Raw genomic sequence first — 20,503 nt, forward strand, 5'->3', positions numbered from 1 at the left:
GCTGCTGCTTCCACTGCTGCTGCTGCTGCTGCTGCAGCCTTGGCCGACAAAACTACAGCACATGCTTTCACCTCACTCTGCTTTTTTTATGTCAGAGATATTGTATCATAAAAATGATTCAGGCTGCAACATCTTTTCCAACATGAAAATATTGTTTTCGGGGGGGAAACGGAGAGGAAAAAAAAAAGAAAAAAAAAAAAAAAAGAAGAAGGAGAAGAAGGAGAGAAAAGTACAAATCTTGTGGCTGCGCTTATTATTATTCCCCCACAAAACATGCTTTTATGAATCGGCGGTGAGCCCGTGAGCTGAATGCTGCATTTCTGAACATCGGGCAGGAAACACAGCCACAAAGTAAATAAATCACACTCTGGCCAGAACATACAGGTGTGTTCTTACTCCGGGTTCTGGTTGCGTAAGCCGCTCTGAAATCTCCCGACGCGGAGCTGCTCCGCACTCTGCAGCCAGAGTTGATTTCCTCATCCTCGACGCAAAAGAATGAAAAAGTGGAGTCAAATAAGGATTTGACAGGAGGAGGAGGAGGAGGAGGAGGAGGAGGAGCAGCACTGAGCGTCCGAAAAGGAGGATCTGGCCGTCTGTCAAAATAGTATGCACTTGTATTTGTGACCTCTTTAGGACCTTTTTTCTGGCATAAACATGGAGACCAAAACCTGGTGCTAATGAGGCACAACTGCACTTCTGCAGGTATGTGGTCCTCACAACTTTAAAGGACCTTTTCTGGTTTGGTTTAGATTAGATTAGTGATTAGAGTTTGAGGTTCAGGTTAGATTAAGGGGGAGGTATTGAGTTGTGATGGTTATGGTGCGTGGTCGTCCGGCATAAACACTGTCTTTGTCAGGACCAGTTGTCCTCATGGAGGCCAAAAACTGGTCCTTCTGAAGAACTGGTTAGGATTAGGACTAATTTGAGGTTAAAGGTTAGGATGACGTCTCTAATCTGGATGGATATCTTTGTCACCGACAAACAGATTCTAGAGCCCTCAACAAAGTCAATGCAGAGTTCTAAGATAATAATCCTGTGTAGATTGTGCTAAACTCACACCAGAATGCTCCTGATGACAGATTAGACTGATTTTTACCCTAATCCCTGCTTATATGTGGATTTATGCGCAGCCTCTGCCACAATATCAAGTCTTCAACATTCATTTTGTTTTTTTTTCCTCTTCTTTATCCAAAGATTGAAGCTCATTTCATGTCACAGCAGCGCGAGTAGAGCTTTGATTGGCGCTCTCTCATCAGAAATTGGCATTTCAATCGCATGTGGATCCAAAAAAAGTTTGCCGACTTGGAGACTTTTCACGCCGCCGTGAAAACACAACCAGGTTCATGACTCATGAGTTGTAACCCACGAGCGCTCGCTGCGTAAACATCACACCTGCACTTTTGTCGAAAGCTATTATAGCTCGGAGTGACGTTTTCTTTTCTTTAGTCGTCGTGAATATTCTTGCGTGTATAAATATTAAACACAGCTGTGAAGGGAAAAAGAAAGTCGGATTTTAGAAAACGTGTTCCTGACTCAAAGAAAAAAGGGAAGTGTACATATGCTGCTCTACGTACAGTATGTGTGTGTGTGTGTGTGTGTGCTTAATTAATATTACAGCCAATTTCAGCACACCCTGGAACGGAAGTAAAGGGGATTGTGTTCTCGTGGATCCTTTAATCCCCAGAATTAGCAGTTTAATATCAAGAAGCCATTTGTAGATTAGTACGATCAAGAGTCGGCGAGACGTGTTTGTGTACAATCTACTTAAATGCTTAGATTTATTTATTATTTTTATTTTTTTGTGATGTTGGAACATTCCCACACACACACACACACACACAGCCTACAGCTGCGCATGTGCACATGGTAATGAAATAAATACATTTAAATAGCTTAATCCTTCGGGGGGAAGTTGGAGCAGCTCAGAAATGAATATCTTAAACTTGATTTGAGTGCACTTAACAACTCGCGTGAGTGATGTCATTCCACTTTTTTTCCACTGATGTTTTTTTATCAGTGTAAAAACTGAAGTGCTTGTTCACCGCAGAGTGAGACAGATCGTGACGAATATCATTTTGCACGTGTGTTGTCTCTTTTAGTAAAAAAAAAAAAAGAGTATTAATCAATAATGATTAATCAAATGACTTATTGATTTATTATTCTAGAGTTTTATTTATGTGGGATTTCATCATTTTTGTCACTCTGAAACTTATGCGCAAAGTTTGAATCACCCATTTTGATCTTAAATAGATAGATAGAGTAAGGTGGAACTGTAAGTGGGTGGAGCTATAAGCATATAGCTCCACCCTCTCTCTTGCAGTTTGTGTCACCGTGACCTAACCCTTGACCTCAAAGACTCGTTATACGTGATACTGACACTGTTTTTATCCTTTTATTTGGCATCTTCTTGATTTGGCCAACTTGAAGTCCCGCCCACTTGTCACATTCTTGAAGGCGTTTCCCATTTCGTAGGGCTGGATTTTAACCACCACCCCCCTTGTACGTCACATCTACGAAGCAGCTGTAGGAATAGATGGGGGGTAAAAATGAAAAAAAAAAAAAAAATGGAATTGGGCCTTAACTCTTCTGTGACCTGTGACCTTCCTGTAGTCACTAGACAGGATTTGCGTACTTCTCATTACCGTAGCTCCTCCTAGATAGGGATGGATTCCAGAAAGCAGAGAATATACTTGTGTCAAAAATGAATAAATCCAGGCGGTCTGATTATCATGATGGTCATAAGAGGGTTGGAGCACAATCCCTGTTTGTTTTCCATTGACTCGCTAAAGCTAATTGTGTGTGTGTGTGTGTGTGTGTGTGAAGCTGTTTTGCATCGTGACAACCCCTTTGATCCTCGCACCTTGATCGCATCTCCTTTATCTGCGCTCGGCGCCGTCGTCATTTGCCAGCGATGACAGCCGCCTCTGTTTAACTGCGGTGGATCAGCGTGTCACGGCAGCCGCCGCCGCCGCCGCCGCAGTTTCCTAATCACTCTCACCCTCTCACCAAATCTTCCCATCTTTTTGTTGATAGCGTCGTCTGCGCCATCCCCCGACTCTCCCACCAATATCCGTGATTGATTGCTTTTGTCTCGTTATCGAGGGCCGTCCAGGTGAGATTGGCGTGCGCTCACAGGATAAGGAGGAGAGAGACGGAGAGAGAGAGAGAGAGACGGAGAATGTTTCAGTGCCTTTAAACATGTATGATGACCTGCATGAAATGTTGATGATGAATAATCAGTTGCATCACGGGAGCGGGAAAAATGGGTCAAAGTGATTTCTGTTTTTGGCTCACGAACACGTGAGGAAACGCGTTCTTTTTATACTAAAGCCAAAGAAAAAATACATTTATTTTCTCTCGTACCTAAAGGCCAAAACCTCGCACTCACACTCTCACCGACGGCGGGGAGGAGAAGAACTTGATTTAATGTGAAACAAACAAACGGGCAAGTGTCGCGCCGCGCGCTGAATTCCGACGGCCTCTCTGCCTTGGCGGTTGCCGGGGCGTTGGTGGCTCTTGCACACTAGCCACACCTCCTAAATAATTCACACTCTACTTGAGAATTCTCCGACTGACTCCGCCGCCGCCATTAGACACTCTCCGGCTGCCAGTTTTTTTTGATTTTATTTTTTTTACTGTTTTTATTTTTCACATTCTGACTTCAACGACGCTACAACCTCAACCACCAAAGGAGGAGGAGGAGGAGGAGGAGGAGGAGGTGTGATGTGATGTGTATGTGCGGGGAGCGAAAAATGAAAAACGAGTAATATCTCGGGTCGATGAGAGTTCATGGACAATCCAATACATAAAGGCAAGTTTACATGCATAACACTTCAACATTAAGATTTTTCACAGAGTTCAGCATATTTTTCCTCTGGATTTCTCCCTCTACTATTTTTTTTTCTTTCAAATCCGAGATGCCTCCCTGACAATGTCCCCCTCATGCAAAATGCATGAGTGCTTGTGGATCGATACTGGCCCCCTTTAATCTCTCTACATAGACAGCTCCTGCGCTCAGGTGTCCAACCTATGGCTGCCACAGCTGCAGCCCAGATCAGAGGCCACAGAGAAGAGAAGCCCGAGGAAAGGAAGAGAGGGAGGGAGGGAGGGAGGGAGGGAGGTCACCACTGCTGAGGCAGTAGCCGCCCAGAGGTGGACGAGTGCGGCGGACACAAACTCTGCAACGCAACTCTTTTCATGTCAGCGCGTCACAACTTCCCGCGTCCCCACAAACAACCGGACGACGTCCAGACTGGAGCGAAACAGCGCGGTTTCCGATCGTCACGTCACAACATGGCCAGTCGAAATGTGTAAACCGCTCACTCTTCACACACCAAAGTCCATGGAGGGAAAAGTGACGATTTTACATCACAGCACAGTGGAGTTGTCGATCCACTGCTGCTTCCGTCAGTAAGACGGCGATGTTTTTGTTCGGCTGTACCGCAGTGACACACGCTTACCACACGAGGCAGCAGTACACCAGCAGCTGTTGTGTGTGTGTGTGCCCCCTCCACGAGCTAAAAACGCTGATTTTCTCTATGGGCTTTGGTGTGGGAGCTAACGAGAGAACGTTCAATTATTATGTCGTGAGAAGAGGTTGCATTTCAATAGATAAAATAAAATGAAATAAAAGGTTTCAGAAACTAATTACATACTCAAGCTTCAGTGGCTTCCTCAACTGGGTCATGCATAACATGCAACAACGCAGACAGACAGATATTGTTGGTGTCTGTGTCCTCTGTTGACACACACACACACACACAGATATCCGTGTTCGGTAAGAACTGGTGTTCTGTGCGTTAAGAGTCAGTAAATCAGACAAGTGTTGCGAGTCCAACTAACACATGGTTGGTTTTTGATATTGTCATGGGATTTGTCGACTGTGAGGAAATGAAAGAGCCGACTTATCCTCCAGGTTTTGAGCGACGCACAAATTATTTGAACAGAATTGCATCACGGTGTCTTGGATTATTAGATTTGTGTTTCCGATGTATTAGATTGTCATTGGCTCTCGTGTCTGCTTTGTTTTGTTTTTTTTTGACATCACAGATGGGTCCGAGTGAAGCTAATTTCACCGGCTCTGTGTACTGTTGTGACTTTAATCTACGAGCATTAATGCGTTGGGTTTTGTAAGCCGATCATATGTTTTGTGTGTAAAATCCAAATCTGGCCTGATGAGCAAACTGATATTTTTGCAACTGAGGACAGAAACTGTCTTCGGCCCGATTCCACTTGTGATTTAAGACAAATATTGAGCCGTAACGCGTGCACTACTGGCAAAAACAGTCACTTGAGGAGCTGCATTTAAAGGAATTCAGTCCTGTCAGATCCGTTTGTGATTACAGCAGACATCACAGCACAGTAGTTGAAGCCAGTTGTGTGTGATTGCAGAGAAGAGTCTTCCCAGCGAAGCACCTGAGCTGAAACGTCAGGCTGACACAGAAAAAAAGACAAACCAACCCCCATCACCACCGCCACCACCTCCGCTGCTATCTGCCTTTTTTTCCAAATGTATGCGCACAAAGGAAGATTGCTTTGGCTTCCTTTTATCAACACTTTTGTTTACTTTGGATGTGCCAAATGCGGGATTTAGTGTCACATTTGTCTGAGTGTCTGGCACTTTCACTGAGCTCGTACTTCAGCGGCTCTTATTATCAGCCATTTTGAAGCTGTTACTCAGTTCTTTTGCCAGTCATTTTGTTATTTCTGAGGTGTTGTGGCGGTACAAGGCGTCCGCGTTGCCGCTTTGATCATACTTTGTAGGAACAGATTGAGGAAACAAAGAATCAGCACTGAAGGTTGTTTTTTTTTTCTTTTCTCCCCTCTCTCCTGTAGAACTCGGGTGTTTGCGAAATATTAAAAGAGGGGAGGGAACGCTGTTACGTTTGACAAAAGGCAGGGTGAAGCGAGGCCAGAAGAGAATCAAAGATTATCGCAGTTCCCTTTAAACGGTTGACAAATTCTTTTGATGATGCGGGAGTTGATCAGCGCGGCTGCTGCGTTTTTCAAGCCTCCGCACGTCTGATGTTCAAAAAGTTCAGTGGTGAACAACAGGATTTCAGGCCTTTGAGTGAAGACAGAGCGTGATTAGGTAACTCCTCACGCCTTAAGTTTACAATGGACTCGTTACTGTTTTGTTTACTTAAGCTCTATTTGGAGGGGATTAGTTTTACACGTGGGGAGGTGGAGTGATGTCATTTTTACCACAGGACATCTGCATTCTTAATGCCCAATTCGCATGGGACAAGAGATCTCGGGGAAAGTACCACAATTGGGAGGGGTCAATCGCCCCGTCTTACTGGGCCCAGTCGTGGAGCTGATGCTACAACCAGTTCTGGTGGGCGACCTACCAAGTAACCCTGGGTGCCAACACGGGAGGGCAAGGGGGGGTAGCAGCACTGGCTACAAACAACTTCACCCCGATTTCCCGGGCACCAAGTGGCACTTGATTTATGCACCCCTGTCGCCTCCTACCGAGGGTGCTTCATGGGTCTGCTCACCTAAAGGCTTATGTTACCCCTCGACCACACCAAAGGATTGGACACAAGACACTCCAGACTCTTTTCATGTGTCGTTCCACGCTGGTGGAATGACCTACCGAGCGCTACCAGAACAGGGCCGTGTGTCCCTGTCTATCTTCGAGAAGCTCTTGAAAACCCAGCTTTTCCAAGAGCATCTTCTGTCCTACCCCTACCCCTGAACTTGGATCCACCTCACAATCTCACCCTCTATCAGTCAACTGTTCCTATCTAAGTGGAGTTCTTTCCAAGACTACTTCTATGTAGCTGATTCCTTGTATAAAAGCTTCTGCTAAATACTTAAAAATATGTGTGTTCTACGCTGCTTCTTGATATCGCAAGTGAAGACACACGTCAACATAGCGCCACATCGATCCGTGCTTGACAATCCGCAGAAAACGACTTGCAAACTTGCAAATCAGGCTTTAGCTAAAATGCTAGCACTAACTTTCAGTCCTGAGGTATGACTTCTGACTCAACGGTAAAATATGCTAAATCTCCACAGAGGGGAGGAGTTGCAGTTGTAGGCCGGACTCTCGTATGTACCTGTTTTATTGATTGATGTAGAAACAACAGGGTTTCAGGAAAAAAACTGCCTGTGAGTGGAGACAGAGAGTGATCAGTGAAGTCGGGGCACCTCCAGATAATATGTGGCATTTTAGAAATGATCCGATATGGCTGACGCGGCTCAGCTCTTCTCCAACCCTCGACAACTTCCCACCCTCCCTCCTCCCCAGCCGCCAACCGACCCCCATCATGCAATGCAGCTTTTGTTCACCCATTCTTTTAACCGTTTCCGCGGCTGCGACTTGTCACGGCAGGACAAATTAAGGAAGTGGTAATAGGGTTATGTCAAGTAGACGGAGGTGCAGGCTCTGTGCGGATGCCTCCCTCCCTCTGTCTCCATGAAAGGTTACCGCGCTCGCCGGATTTTGTCTCTCCCCGCTGTAATGAGAAAGGCAACGGACGAGCCTCTATCAGTCCTGCAACACCTACTGACAGTTAGCATTTAGAGTGGAGGAAAAAGAAGCATTAGGGAAAGAGCGAGTGAGCATCACGGGACGTAATACAGCGACATGAGCGTGAGTGATCACAGTGGACACGCATGACCAGGGAAAACAATCCCTCTCTCCGAGGGTTGCTGGGCTCAAGCGTCTGCCGGTGACACGTCCACATGTGCATATATGTATGTTTGTAATTTTCTTTTCTCTCACATACAGTGGGGGCGCCTCGCGGAGATTGACACTTTTAACATTTGCCATGGGAAAGGGGCGGCATTAAAAAACAGGCATGTTTTAAAATATTGACCAGGGATCGCAGCACTCATATTGCATTCATGACTCCCGCTCCAGAGATATTACACTCACATTTCTTCCGCCGCCTCCTTTGGGCAGAATTTCTTAAACTCTGTCTCTGCGAGCCGCCCGTCGTTCCAGGGCAGATGTCCGTGGAAAATCGGTGTCAGTGCGAGAGTCCCCGAAGCTGCGTTATGATGGCGGTGGAGTGGGAAAGAAGGCAGGAGGGGTGTTGGGGGGTTGGGTCATCTTTGTACGCTGCCGGTGATGTGGTCAGAGGGCAAGGTTGGATTTCGGGTGACAACAGCAGACGCTCCAGGCTGCACTTCATGCTGCACAGGACGGTTTTATAGGCCGGCAGGTGTCGACACACAGAGCACACATTTACAACCTCACACACACTCTCTGGGAAACACACATTCTTCCAAGCCCCTTACTCTAACCGTAAACACCACATCTCCATGTCTAACCCCGGCTCTAAGCCTAACCCTAACTCTGTCATCCCCAAAGACTCATTATTAAGTCTTAAGTTTTAGTTTGGGTAACCAAACATTAAGCCTGAGTTATGTTGTGAATTGGGTGGTGACACTTCTTCATCTCTAAAAAGCCGTTCCTTGTATGAAAAGTCAACGAGTCTTAACCCCTAAGAAAGGCCTTTAAAGTTGTCAAAATGTCCGCAGAAGGACAAAATGTCCTCACAGATGAAGATTATCCTCGCCACAATTCAAATCTTAATCTCAAATGAGGTTCTGGCTCTTCAGGGACCGCAAGGTTTTTGGTCTCCGTGAGGACCCGTGGTCCTGAAAGGTCAGTGTTTATACAGTCACTTGTCTTATTTATAACCTCTCTCTCTCGCTCTCTCTTTAAATAACACATCGCAAAAGTCCTGGCTCCTCGCTAAAAATACGCTGATAGGACTAAAAATAAAATATGCTACATAAAACATTCAGCAGTCAGACTCATGACAGGGCCCTTTTTTGGGAGCAAATTAATGCTCTGAAAGATGTATTTTTGATGGGGTTTTTTAAGCACTTAACTGTCTTTTCTCTGTCCTACTGTCCTGCCGGTGTCTGTGGATGCGTTGCTATGGTGAACTACCATTGTAATGTGTTGACCAAGTGGACTGGAGTCATGTGCTTGAGGTGGAGCTGTGGGCAGGACTCTGGTGAAACTGTGGATGTAAATACCTGTTGATTGATGGATCGATTGATTGGTGCAGAGTTGCTTTGGGGACGACAGCAGATGCTTGACGGAGTGAAAAGCTACGGCTGGCAATAACGATTCATGTTCATGATCATTTCTTCTGTTGATCTTTCTTTTGAAATGAGGGGGAAAAAAACTGTCATTTGTTTTGCAGCCAAATATGTGGGTGGAATTCACAAATGTAACAGCGACGCAGGAGGAAGATCAAGAAAAGACAAACAGCCTCATCGCTCTTGTGAGCGAGCGGTGGCTTATGGGAAATGTGGTCTCGAGACGAATGAACGTGAGCAGCTTGAATCTGAATTATCTCCGGAATTATCCCATCCATTGATTTTTGATTTTTTAAATGGAGGTAACAGCGGCCAACACATGTTTGTGTGTTTGATGGAAACCTTTGTAGCGCGCGTGCGTGTCTGTCTGTGTGTGTGTGTGTGTGTGTGTGCGTCTGCATCCTCAGCCGGTATCGAGCGTGCCATTTCTCACCCCGCGCGCCGCTGCTAAATATGAGAGCGCGGTAGCTGCAGCGTGAACCCGTAACCCCTCTGGGAGACACGCCGGCGTTCACAGTTGTGGGGGAAAATGAGTCTCCAGGTTCCCCCGACTGCCTGTTTAGAGTAATGGTCAAAGGTATGCCTGCTGGAAAGGAACATTACTGGGTGTGACCAATCTGCTCCCAAATGGAATACACTTTATGTCACCGCACCAATCTATGTAATTGACTTCACTTTGGGCTGCAGCCATTATGGTCACGGTTCCTTTTTTATTTATTTATTTATTTATTTGAACGGCATGTCAATGGAATCTGAAATGCGCAAAATTCTGCGTGGTCGATTGTCACAATGATGGCGTCGGATGGATTTGAATTGTGGGACATTTTTCGGGGGGTCATGAGGACTGACTGCGGGTACTGTGTGTGTGTGTGTGTGTGTGTATTCGTAAACCAGTAGAACAGGGGACTTCGGCGTCGTTACACACTCACAAACAGGGGACTCCACGTTGAACAGGGGACATTTTTCAGGTCCCCACTTTGTCATGCTTTAAATCAACCTAAAATCATGTCTAAGACAACGTATTAAGCAAAGTGTGTGTTTAAGTGTGTGTGTGTGTGTGTGTGTGTTGTCTTCACTGCAGTCAGATCCTGTTAGATGTGGAAGCAGAGGCTGATTTAGATGCGGGACAACAGGTAAACGCAATTAACTCTGTGGCAGAAGGAGGAGCGGCAGGATTCTGGAGTCTCAGGATTGGATTTTAAGGACATTGGTCTGACTTATTGATTGGTACTAAACTCAGCATTGCGTGATTACACTATTGCTTGGTTGTGTGTGTGTGTGTGTGTTTGTGTGTGCTTCTGGGTTGTAAAAATGGACAAAATGCTTCAGCACAGATGCTTTATAAGGTTGAATTCCCCCTCCTAGAAACAGGTAGTTTATGGTTTGGATGTCAGTGTGGAGTTCCGAATGGAATAAGGATCAGATTTAAATGAGAGCAGCCATGTGCAAACGTTAGTGCAGCCACACCAGCCTGGAGAAATCAACACATAGAATTATGGAATAGGCAATATAAGTAAAAAAATAAAAGTATCATGCTGTATAAAATATCAATGCTTGTATCACGGAGAAGTAAAGTTTATGGGTTTTTTATATTTTACTGCTGACAAGAGCAGATAGGAATGTCTGTTTTTATGGCTAATTTAATAAATTAAGTACCTGCAAAAAAAAAAAAAAAATTAAGGTGCACTGAAGAAGAAAAGCTTTACAGGCAAACCACACTGCGGTAAACGGTACGTCTGTGGTTTCTCCTCGCAGCCGGGTCATTTAAAGCGCACTATAGTGTTTTCATTTAAAAGTAATTTAGCTTAAAGTCCCTCTTGGTTTTTTTGGAATTTCAGTGTTTCACCAGCACATAAGTAATTGTGTATTATTTCCTTTGTCAAACTCTTATAGGGCTCCCCAGGATCTTGAGAATAAACTTAAGATCCTTGAGATGTTGTTGTGTTTGTGTATTTCACATTCTCTTACATTTAGCTGGAATATTGTTTATTTTCTTATTACTCTTAACAATTGTTATAATTTACAGAAACTCAGTGAAGAGCAGCGTATGGCTTTTATTTTCCAGCTCCCTCTGTCGTTTTATGGGAATGAGACGTGTCTCTAAGAGTGGCCGTTGGATGATCACATGGCATATTTAGCTCTGAAAATGAGTAAAAACAAACATTTGCAGACATTTCGTGGTGTCGCCGATAACAAAAACGGGACTTAAGTCGCAGAAGCGGGAGCAATCTGGTTGTTTCTACATGCCTCCCTCACGCTACTGATGATACTGCAATCATGCACCAGCGTAAAGCTCATACACGAGCAAGCACAACATGTATCTGTAACACAGCAATGGAGCAAAACCCTAAGGTAAGAGGTTCTATGCGAGGCCTGACATTAGTTACTTCTGAGGAAATAAATACAATCAAATAACACATTGTTGGACGTCTGCTTGTGGTTTTATTCTGAAGCACAAAACACCGTCGTCACCGACACCTCAAGTGGGTGATGTCGATATGTTCTTATTGTGTAAGTGGTGAGTGGGCCCCTTTTATTTATTTTTTTTTCCCTGTTGACACTATAACGTTTGTTGTACACAGTGTGAGCCCCGGGAGAGCAGCTCGTAATTTTAAATACCAACACAAGTGCACACATAATACCGTTTACGTCCACAACCGTGACACTCTGTGGGTAGTGTGTATACACAAACACACACACACACACACACACACACACAGTGATTGCATAATAAACTGACAAGTGCGAAAAAAAAACACAACACACTGACATACAAAATAAAAACAAAGGCTATAATCCTCTCATATCGAGTAATATTTCGTAGCTACATGTGAAACGCTAGTTAAAAGCGTTATGGAAATTAGACATAATTGGGGGTTTAAATCAAATTCTATCGCAGTACCAATACAAACATTTATATAAATGCTGTTTGAATTCTGTGACAGCGTGGTGAGACGTCTTTATTGAAGTGAAATAAGTCCCTGCAAGACAAAATGGACAAATGCACATTTGCCTGGCAACACATTAGCCTCTATCCGTATACATCCAGCGTCGTCGCGCTCTTGCACGCACCGTGTGACGTGGGTTTCCCGAGAGCGACTGTTGCCGCCACTGAATTTTTCATCATTGATCTGATGTGATTTCCATGCTTGGCCGTCCCTCTGCCCTGTCACTCTCTATCTCGCGCTGTCATAGCATCTTTCTCGACCCCGAGGGCTAACGGAGCGTGAGCAACCGCTACTCGCCCCGTTTGTTGTCTCCCACCATGGCTCAACAAAACCCCCTGCCTTCCACCCACCTCCGACAACTATCACACACCCCGTGACCTCAGCACTCCGTAACCGCGAGCAAGCCAGACCTTTTGTAAAAGAGGGTGGTAAAACGCTCGATGTATTGAACGTTGACTGTCCACCGCCATAAAGCTCCATCACCCACCTCCTTTCCTTTCCTTGTCAGAGCAGTGGCCTGTGTGTGTGTTTGGGTGTAGACGGTGTGGCGTGGATGGTTGATATATGACAGTGGGAGGCAGAAAGTCAGTGCCCCTCGGCTTCTGCCTGCCCCCCCCCACCCAGTGGAAGCTTTTTAAAACATTTTCTGAAACGTCCTAATATCTGGCCGGAGCACGATGAGCGATGGCCAGAGCCAACCTGCTGATCTTAGCAGCGGGTGCATTAGTTTGCCATAAAGAAGCAGTGATTGTGAGACGTGGCAGGGCGAAAACATATGAGGATGAATGACGCCCTATAAAAGCCAAGCTCTGTTTCAAAATCCATTAGAGAAGAAAGTGCCTGAGCTCCCAACGCAGCAAAAGCCATGCAGCACCCCACCACCCCCATCCTACCTGAGCCTCCAATCGAGGCATAAATGGCAGATCGCTCTTGCAGTCCCTCCCCTAACTGTCCATTTAATCAAAAATTTTAATCAATGCATTAGTACATGACAGCTTTGAGGGGAGAAAAAACATGCTTCACTCCGCGCCAGATATTGGCATCCAAAGATAGGTGGGAGATGAATGCGGCTCATTTGATGCTAGATTTAACTTTGTGCTTTGTTTTTCATCTGAATGTGTGTTTGTGTGTGTGTGTGTGCAGACATGCTAAAATGGTGTTAGTCCAACTAAAAACTCCACTTTTACAATACATCGAATTTGTCAAAGTCGGGTTAACACATACTACCAGATAATGTGGTTGGGAGGGGAATCACTGAATGAATATATTCATTTGGAGTCAAGGTGACCTGCGTGGTCTGCACATGCTCCACAGTTACCAACCCTTGGCTTTGGACAGGTGATAATAATAGTAACCGGTACATAAAAGAAGAAAAATCCAGGGTAGTACACTTTTGGACCGACCAAAGAGACGTAGGCTCAAAGAATCTTCAACTTAAACAATGTTAGGAAGACTTGGAATGGCGCACAACTATTTACCAGGTCACCCAGGCCAGGAAACCCCCCCCTAACCCATCTCACGTACCCCCGCTTCCACACTGCTGGACAGTTGGAGTCGCGAGACTAGCATCATTTTGGGGCGTAGGAATTGTGTCAAGCTTCTCGGTCTGCCTGCTATAAATTCCGACATTTGGCCATTTCCATTTAAGGACAAACAGCACAAACTAACCCTAACATTAACCTGGCTATAAGACCACATATCGCCACCTAGTGTAGTGGAGGCGGACACACCAGTATAAAATCATGGCATTCAAACGGCGTAGTAGAACTAAAACAATAGCTCAACTTCAACGTACATAGAAACAATCAACTCTATGTTTTTTTTTTTTCTTTGTGTGTGCATGTGCTGCCATGAAACCTACACCCCCACCAACCAACCCCACCACCCCACCACCCCCCGCTGACACTACCTCCTAATTACTCAGATCTGCGCTCAAAGTGAGGAAATAATGAACGAGAGCTTTAATTATGCCTCCAGACAAAGGATCCCCGATGCCTCAGAAAAACTCCGCTGCGTGGCATGCTGAGATGGGAGCTGAGGGTTGAGGGCAGTTCTAACAGGAACCCCTCTCCCTGTGGGTGCAGAAAGCTGGTCAGCCTCGAATGCAGATCCAGCTCTGCAATCCCTGACATGATGCCGGAAAGAGCACAGATATCAAAAAGAGGGGGGGGAGGAGGGAAGTGTATAAAATGGACTCCCTTATTAAAAAAAAGAAAAAAAAAGAGAGAGCGCTACAGTATATAGGTTTGTTATCTCTAACAGATATGACACAACCTTTAATTAGTGGGGATCCCTGAAGCTTTGGGCCTGAGATGTAATCAGTGGACCTTTAGTGAGAGCACAACCCTCCCCTCTGTCACTGCCCCCAGGGCCGGCTGATGGAGGCGTCCTCATGCCCCCTCTTCTGCAGCAAGGTTGGCTGGCACTCTGGAGATGCCAGATAATGAGGTAGGCTGTCAGAGGAGGCACTTCAAGGGTGCCCCCTCTAAAGGCCTGGCTGCTCCTCACCACTGCAAACCGGCGGCACCAGACCCCTGCCGCTTTGTTTTCCTCAGAGCGGCGTCTCCAGAGGTTTTTTTTTTTGGCTCCGTGTTGTGTCATCATGTGTGTGCCACAGGAGAAGTTGAAAACCCCCCCCTCTTTCTCCGGATTGTACAACCCAACTGATCGCATGAGCAGCTCAGATGGGATAATTATACGCCACACTGTGACTAATGAAGAGTATAACGGAGTGCAAGTTTCACTTTCATACATATTTACAAAGTTGGGGTGTGTGTGCAGAATATGGTATAATTCTCACTCTGACATAGAGTGGTGTTGTTCAGAGTCTGGTGGTCCTCCTGGTGGGGGAGCTGTGTCCATAGTGAAGTGCATAGAGCAGCAGTGAGTGCATGTGCACTCATCTACTGCACCATCTGCACATCTCTATCCCTGCTGCTGCTGCTGCTGCTGCTGCTGCTGCTTTCCCACTTTTATCACACAAAGGTATTTTTCCACAGCGAAAATTGGAAATGTTGTACTTGTAACTTCCATTGAGGATGCTCAGTTAATGTCCTCAGAATGGTAGGGTATAGGAAGAGTATAACTTCTTTTTTTTTTCTTTTACATTTCAAGTTATTTTTTTTAGCATTTAGTTTTTTTTTTTTAGATTAAAGTTTAAAGTTATTTTCTGTCAGTGTGGAAACCAGGGTTAGGATGATTTTGAAAAGTAAAATTCACAGGGAAACTTCTGGTGTGGTTTGGAAAACTATATATTTAATGTTCAAAATACAGCTTTGTTTTCAGCAAATTATGATACAGTTAAAAAAATAAATAAAATAGTATAATAATAAATGGAATTAATACACAGATAAAAATAAACAATGTCGTTAAAAAGTAGATGATATTTGCACTCTGCATATGCCTGATTGCTCTGATAATCTCAGTTTTATTTCCTGAGAAAGAAGAATGAATAAATAATTGAAAATACACTATAGTGAATCAGATCCGCTCCAAAAAATTTTTGGCCCAAAAATTGGTGTTTGTATAATCTTACATAAAGTCAGACATTGCTGTAAATATAGAACCTACTTTATGGAGATAAATATTTACATTCCACCTGTGATTTAAGATTTTTACACAGACAAACAAATATGTTTGTGTAATTTGACAGATTAAACTGTTTAACTGTGTGTTTTAAGCATCCGCTCCATTGCCAACAACAGACACCGCTGCATCATTTTATAACGCCATAATTCTGTATATCCGCTGCCTTTAAATACATTTCCTCTTATGAGTCATACGTTCACAGAGGAACACTTCTGAATGAAGGAGTGCAGATTTAATGGCTTCTTTTACACAGTGCCGCCGCTGCTCTTACTTAAGTGAAGGATCTGATCACTTCCTCCTCCACTGTCAGCGTGATGGGAGTTAAGGGAAATAAACAGTCGTCTCTTATGATGATTAGTGCGAGTGCGCCGTATTGATCGGCGGTCATACGATAAACAGCGGAGAACAGGAATGCACCGCCGATCGTTTGAGCCCCATTAGTCGCTGCTTGTATTGCCTTTGATTATTGCTGACTGAGCTCCCAGAGCATGTGATGGCTTTTTACTGCAAGAACTGCTGCTTTCAAGCCTTTTTTTCTTTACAAAGAAGAAGCACTTTTACAAAAAAAAAAGAGGACAAAGCTGTCTTTCTCTGCCACACTTTTTTTTAGCCAAGCTATAAAGTCGCACCATGCCTCAAATCACATGAATCTCATTAGCAACCCGGTCTTTCAAAAATGACTTTTTACACTCCTGAACTACATTTTTGTTGTTGTCTTTTACAAATGATGTTTGAAATTCCACGTGTTCGGTGTACGTTTTAGTTTAACTCCAAGAGAACGCTATTGTGTCCATTCCATGCCAGTAAGAAGTCAATCAGAGCCTGGTTCAACTCAAAATGAAGATAACGATGGAGCTGAGAGCAGATTACTCCAGAGGGAGTTTGTGTCTTCCTCGTTCTAATGGAATATGTTAAAGGTCTTTAGGCAGAGGACTCCAGTGTATGTGTCATCTTGAAGGAGGAAGCATCAGGCTGTGTACATTACTGGTGTTGATGTTGCCTCTCTTTTCCTTGGCCAAGTATATTCCATATATCACAGACGATACGACCTTCTTCACCATCTTCAAAAAACTTCCCCGACAACTTATTCTAAACACACATTGATCAGTCTGTGACGTTTTTGGCATTAACATAATAAATAAAGTCGATAAACCATTTCCTGATCATGAATGTAGTACAAAAACCACCTCGGTAGGGGGAGGTGAAGATCATCAGAAGATCAGCTCTGGTTGATGATCATGCAACAGTGCCATTTTTTAACAGGAAGCTTCAAACCCATAGACACATACCAGGCACACCAGTGTAGCTGGATAACGGAGACAAACGAGGAGGAGCAGAAACGTGTTTGGTAGTTCAACCAGGGTGGCTAACATGCTAGCTACTCCTCCTAGCTGAACTCTTGGCTACCACATCCTCTCTCGTCCACGCCTCCGTCAATAACTAGTCCCAAACAACTCACTCAGTACGTGTGAGGTCCGAGGAGAAAATCTAATCATTTATTGGCCGTGTGCGTCTGACTCCGCCTCCCTAGGGGTGTGAAAGTCTGTTTTCTGTTGAGAAACAAACAGTGAACCACGAGATGGATCGAAGAATAATGAGAAGAAATACTGCAGTACTGCAGTTTATATGTCGTGAACCCCGAGTCCAACTCCAGTCCGACTAATCGTGTACATGCGGGAGTAATCGGACTATGAATCACATGTTAGTCCGACTAAGACTAGCTTGATTAGAGTCAGACTAACGTATTTACATGACATTAAGAAAACCAATTTATTGTCGTAGTCAGACTAAAAACAATAAACTTTTAAAGCAATGAGTGAAACACATACATAAACAATTCTCAGCATTACAATAGAGACCCAGGCAACTTGTCTGTTCACTGACTGTATTTATGGAAAAAATAGCTGTTGTGCCCCAGGATGCCCAACCAGTCGGGGACAAGCAAACAGGGAAAACATTTTACCGGATCACCAAAGATCCCATGCGGTAGCTTTGTATGCAAGTGTGTATGTATGTATGAAAGGTCTTGATTATTTTTTTTTTTAAAACAATTATCAAAACAATATCGTAAACTGCAACAATTGTCAGGATTATCGTGACATGTAATCTTCCTACTGTCCCATGCTTGCTGGTATATTACATCACCGCTGGTGATGTTTCAGAAAAGCAAGCATAATGTGGGAGCGAGCACAGTTGTTACGAAACACGGCTGAGGATGCAGTTTGGTGTGTGTGGGAATGTGAATTTTTTATTTTTTTTTTCCTTCCAGAAGACAGATTTGTCATGCGAGGCGACCGAACGCACTCCTGTGTGTGTGTGTGTGTGTGTGTACAAGTCCTGACACGGCAGGCAGATCAGCAGCAGCGTCACAGAGTCACGACAGACTCATGACAGAGTCAACAGTGACAGTGATGATGATGGTGATTGTGGTAATAACGATTATGCTGATTATTGCGGGGCCGTCACAGACATGTGGTGATTGCGCCGCGAGCAAGAAACACAGGAAGACAAAGGGGGTGACACTGATAAAACTGATGATGACGGTGATTAGAATCACTTCCTTTTTTCCCCCCCCCTTTCTTTTTGTGATCAACAGTCAGCCTTCTGCAGCCGCTGTTGATCTTTCTTTAATTGGCACGGAAGCAGTGTGAGGAGTTAAACCGAGGATATCGCTACCGCGTCTGAGGGCTTTGATTTCACATGACAAAAAGAAAAAGGCGCTGTTGAGAACATTCCAGCAAACTCCCCTTTGAAGGGAGTGATCTGGCAGTGCTCATTTGAATTATTAACAGAGCAAAAAAGGAGAGCAAAAGAGCGCGAGACAGGAAAACACATAGAGAGGAGAGAGAGACAGGGGCAACGCCAAGCCGCTCAAGCCCCAAACCACGCCAGATAATCGGTGACGACTGATCCTTGCATCAAACAGTCAGACCAATTATATCCACTGTATTCCGCTGAGAACGATGGCTGTCAGTGTAGAGGTATGAAAAAAGAAAAAAAAACCTGATGTTTCGCGAGGCGGCCTCTTTCAGCCAAGTTCACAAAACACAAGTATGAATGTGTAATTGCGGGTCAGCCGTCCGTCCCTCCTGCTGCTGAGTTACTTAATCTGCAGAGGGGCTAATTCGCTCCGTGCTTGTGTTGTGGCTGCCTCAGCAGGACCCCGTCATTACCGCCACCGCGGCCAAATCGGCAAATCAGAGAAACAGGAGAAAATCTTTTAGTCACAGTTTTGCATGCCATCTGACAAAAATCCAGTTTTTCTTTTTTTACTATAGATACCACTCTGTCATAATAATACAAATACAGATCTTTTTCTTTTAATGCCGCCGTCTGGAAGTGATGCCTGGTGTCATTATTTTATGGCCCTGGCGCTGGTTATAAAATGTTAGGAAAAACAAAATAAATGAAGCCATATAACTTATTTTATCCTCCAGCTTTGCTGTCATAACTGGAAAAACAACAACAACACGAATAAATAAATCACAAAACAAACAAACAATTATGTCGTTTAAGTAGCTGTTAGAAAAGCAAGCGCTTTAAAAGCACAATAACAACATACACTACCTGGTTATCTATATTATTTCTTATTTGGTTCCACACAATCGCAAGTGGAGCAACTGCTGTTCAGGGGTGTAGCGTTAGCGTTAGCACTGTCTGAGCAATGCTAATATACTTTCTAAAGTGTGTAATTGAATCAGTGCGTACATTAGCGTCTATATTTCCCTCCAATGTTCATTCTAACATTATTATCTAACATTTTTTTGGTGTGGTATAAATCTCTCCTGGACACGCGACATTATTTTCACTGCTAGCGCTAGCTAGGAGCAGCTTTTTACATCAGGGAAAGAAATTAGCCGATTTAAATGCAACTCTACGGAAAAATAACCTGAAAAAGAACAAGTTTTATGTGTAATCCTTGTCTCTTATCATGTGTTTATTGTTCTGTTCTGTTCATATAAAATAATAATAATATAATTCCATTAAAATACTGGAACATATTTGTTATTTATGGTCAGAACTAATGATGATTGAACCTGTGTGGCTTCAAAACCCAAAAATATTGTTATAGTTTATCCATTGTGGGCAATTGTAAAAACACGGCGGTCCAAAAAAATGGCAGCCGACCTGGCTCCTGATTTAAATATAAAATATAAAAGGCTCACTCTGGGCTTATGAAAAACAACAATTAGGTGATACACATATTAATAAACAAGTTTAGAAATAATTATAGAATTCTATCATTCTAAAATATAGAATTACATATAAAAGGCTACAATACTGAACATGGTCAGAACTAATACATTACAGAAGTAATTTTAATGGGAACATTTTAATTAGTAGAGTAAATGTAAGTGTTTCACATCAGTTTTAGCTAATTCTGTCCTTATTAGTGATGAGAGGACGGTATTTTTAAATGTGCAGTGTGTAGAATTGGTGAAGTTGCATGTCACGACTGAACCATAATCTTTTTATGTTTTGCAGAACCCGTGTGACCTTCAGTTAACATCAAAACCCCCAAAATATTGTTGTTGTAGTTTGTCCATTGGGGGCTATTGTAAAAAAAACGATGATGGTCCAAAAATGGCAGCTGATGGTTGCGAGAATATAATTAGATGATACGCGTATTAAACACGTTTAGAACCAAAAGAAAGAGGATTTCTGCGTCACAACAGATAACTATGCTGATTGGTTACCTCGTCTCCTACGTGGAAGGTTTCTTCCAGTTCAGCTGCATCAGTCTCATCTTGTTGCCATTTTTTTGTTGTTGTTTTCTGCTGCCATTGTTCCAGTTCTGGCAGTGGAAGATAATTCTTAATCCTGCCCACAGGTCTCTCCATCAGTGAGCCACATCTATTACAGTCGTTGAAAACTGTTTCTAAGATGCAAGACATCTGGAA

The 20,503-nt window shown here is 43.8% G+C and overlaps 1 protein-coding gene across 3 annotated transcripts in view; it reads left to right on the top strand.

Annotated features, from left to right (window-relative positions):
* The window catches only part of LOC122784870 (RNA binding protein fox-1 homolog 3-like), a 498,591-nt gene that overhangs the window by 368,186 nt on the left and 109,902 nt on the right, over window positions 1–20,503 (top strand). The gene's annotated exons all lie outside the window — the stretch shown is intronic.

The sequence above is a fragment of the Solea senegalensis genome, linkage group LG19, assembly GCF_019176455.1.
Source record: "Solea senegalensis isolate Sse05_10M linkage group LG19, IFAPA_SoseM_1, whole genome shotgun sequence".
Taxonomy (NCBI): Eukaryota; Metazoa; Chordata; class Actinopteri; order Pleuronectiformes; family Soleidae; genus Solea; species Solea senegalensis.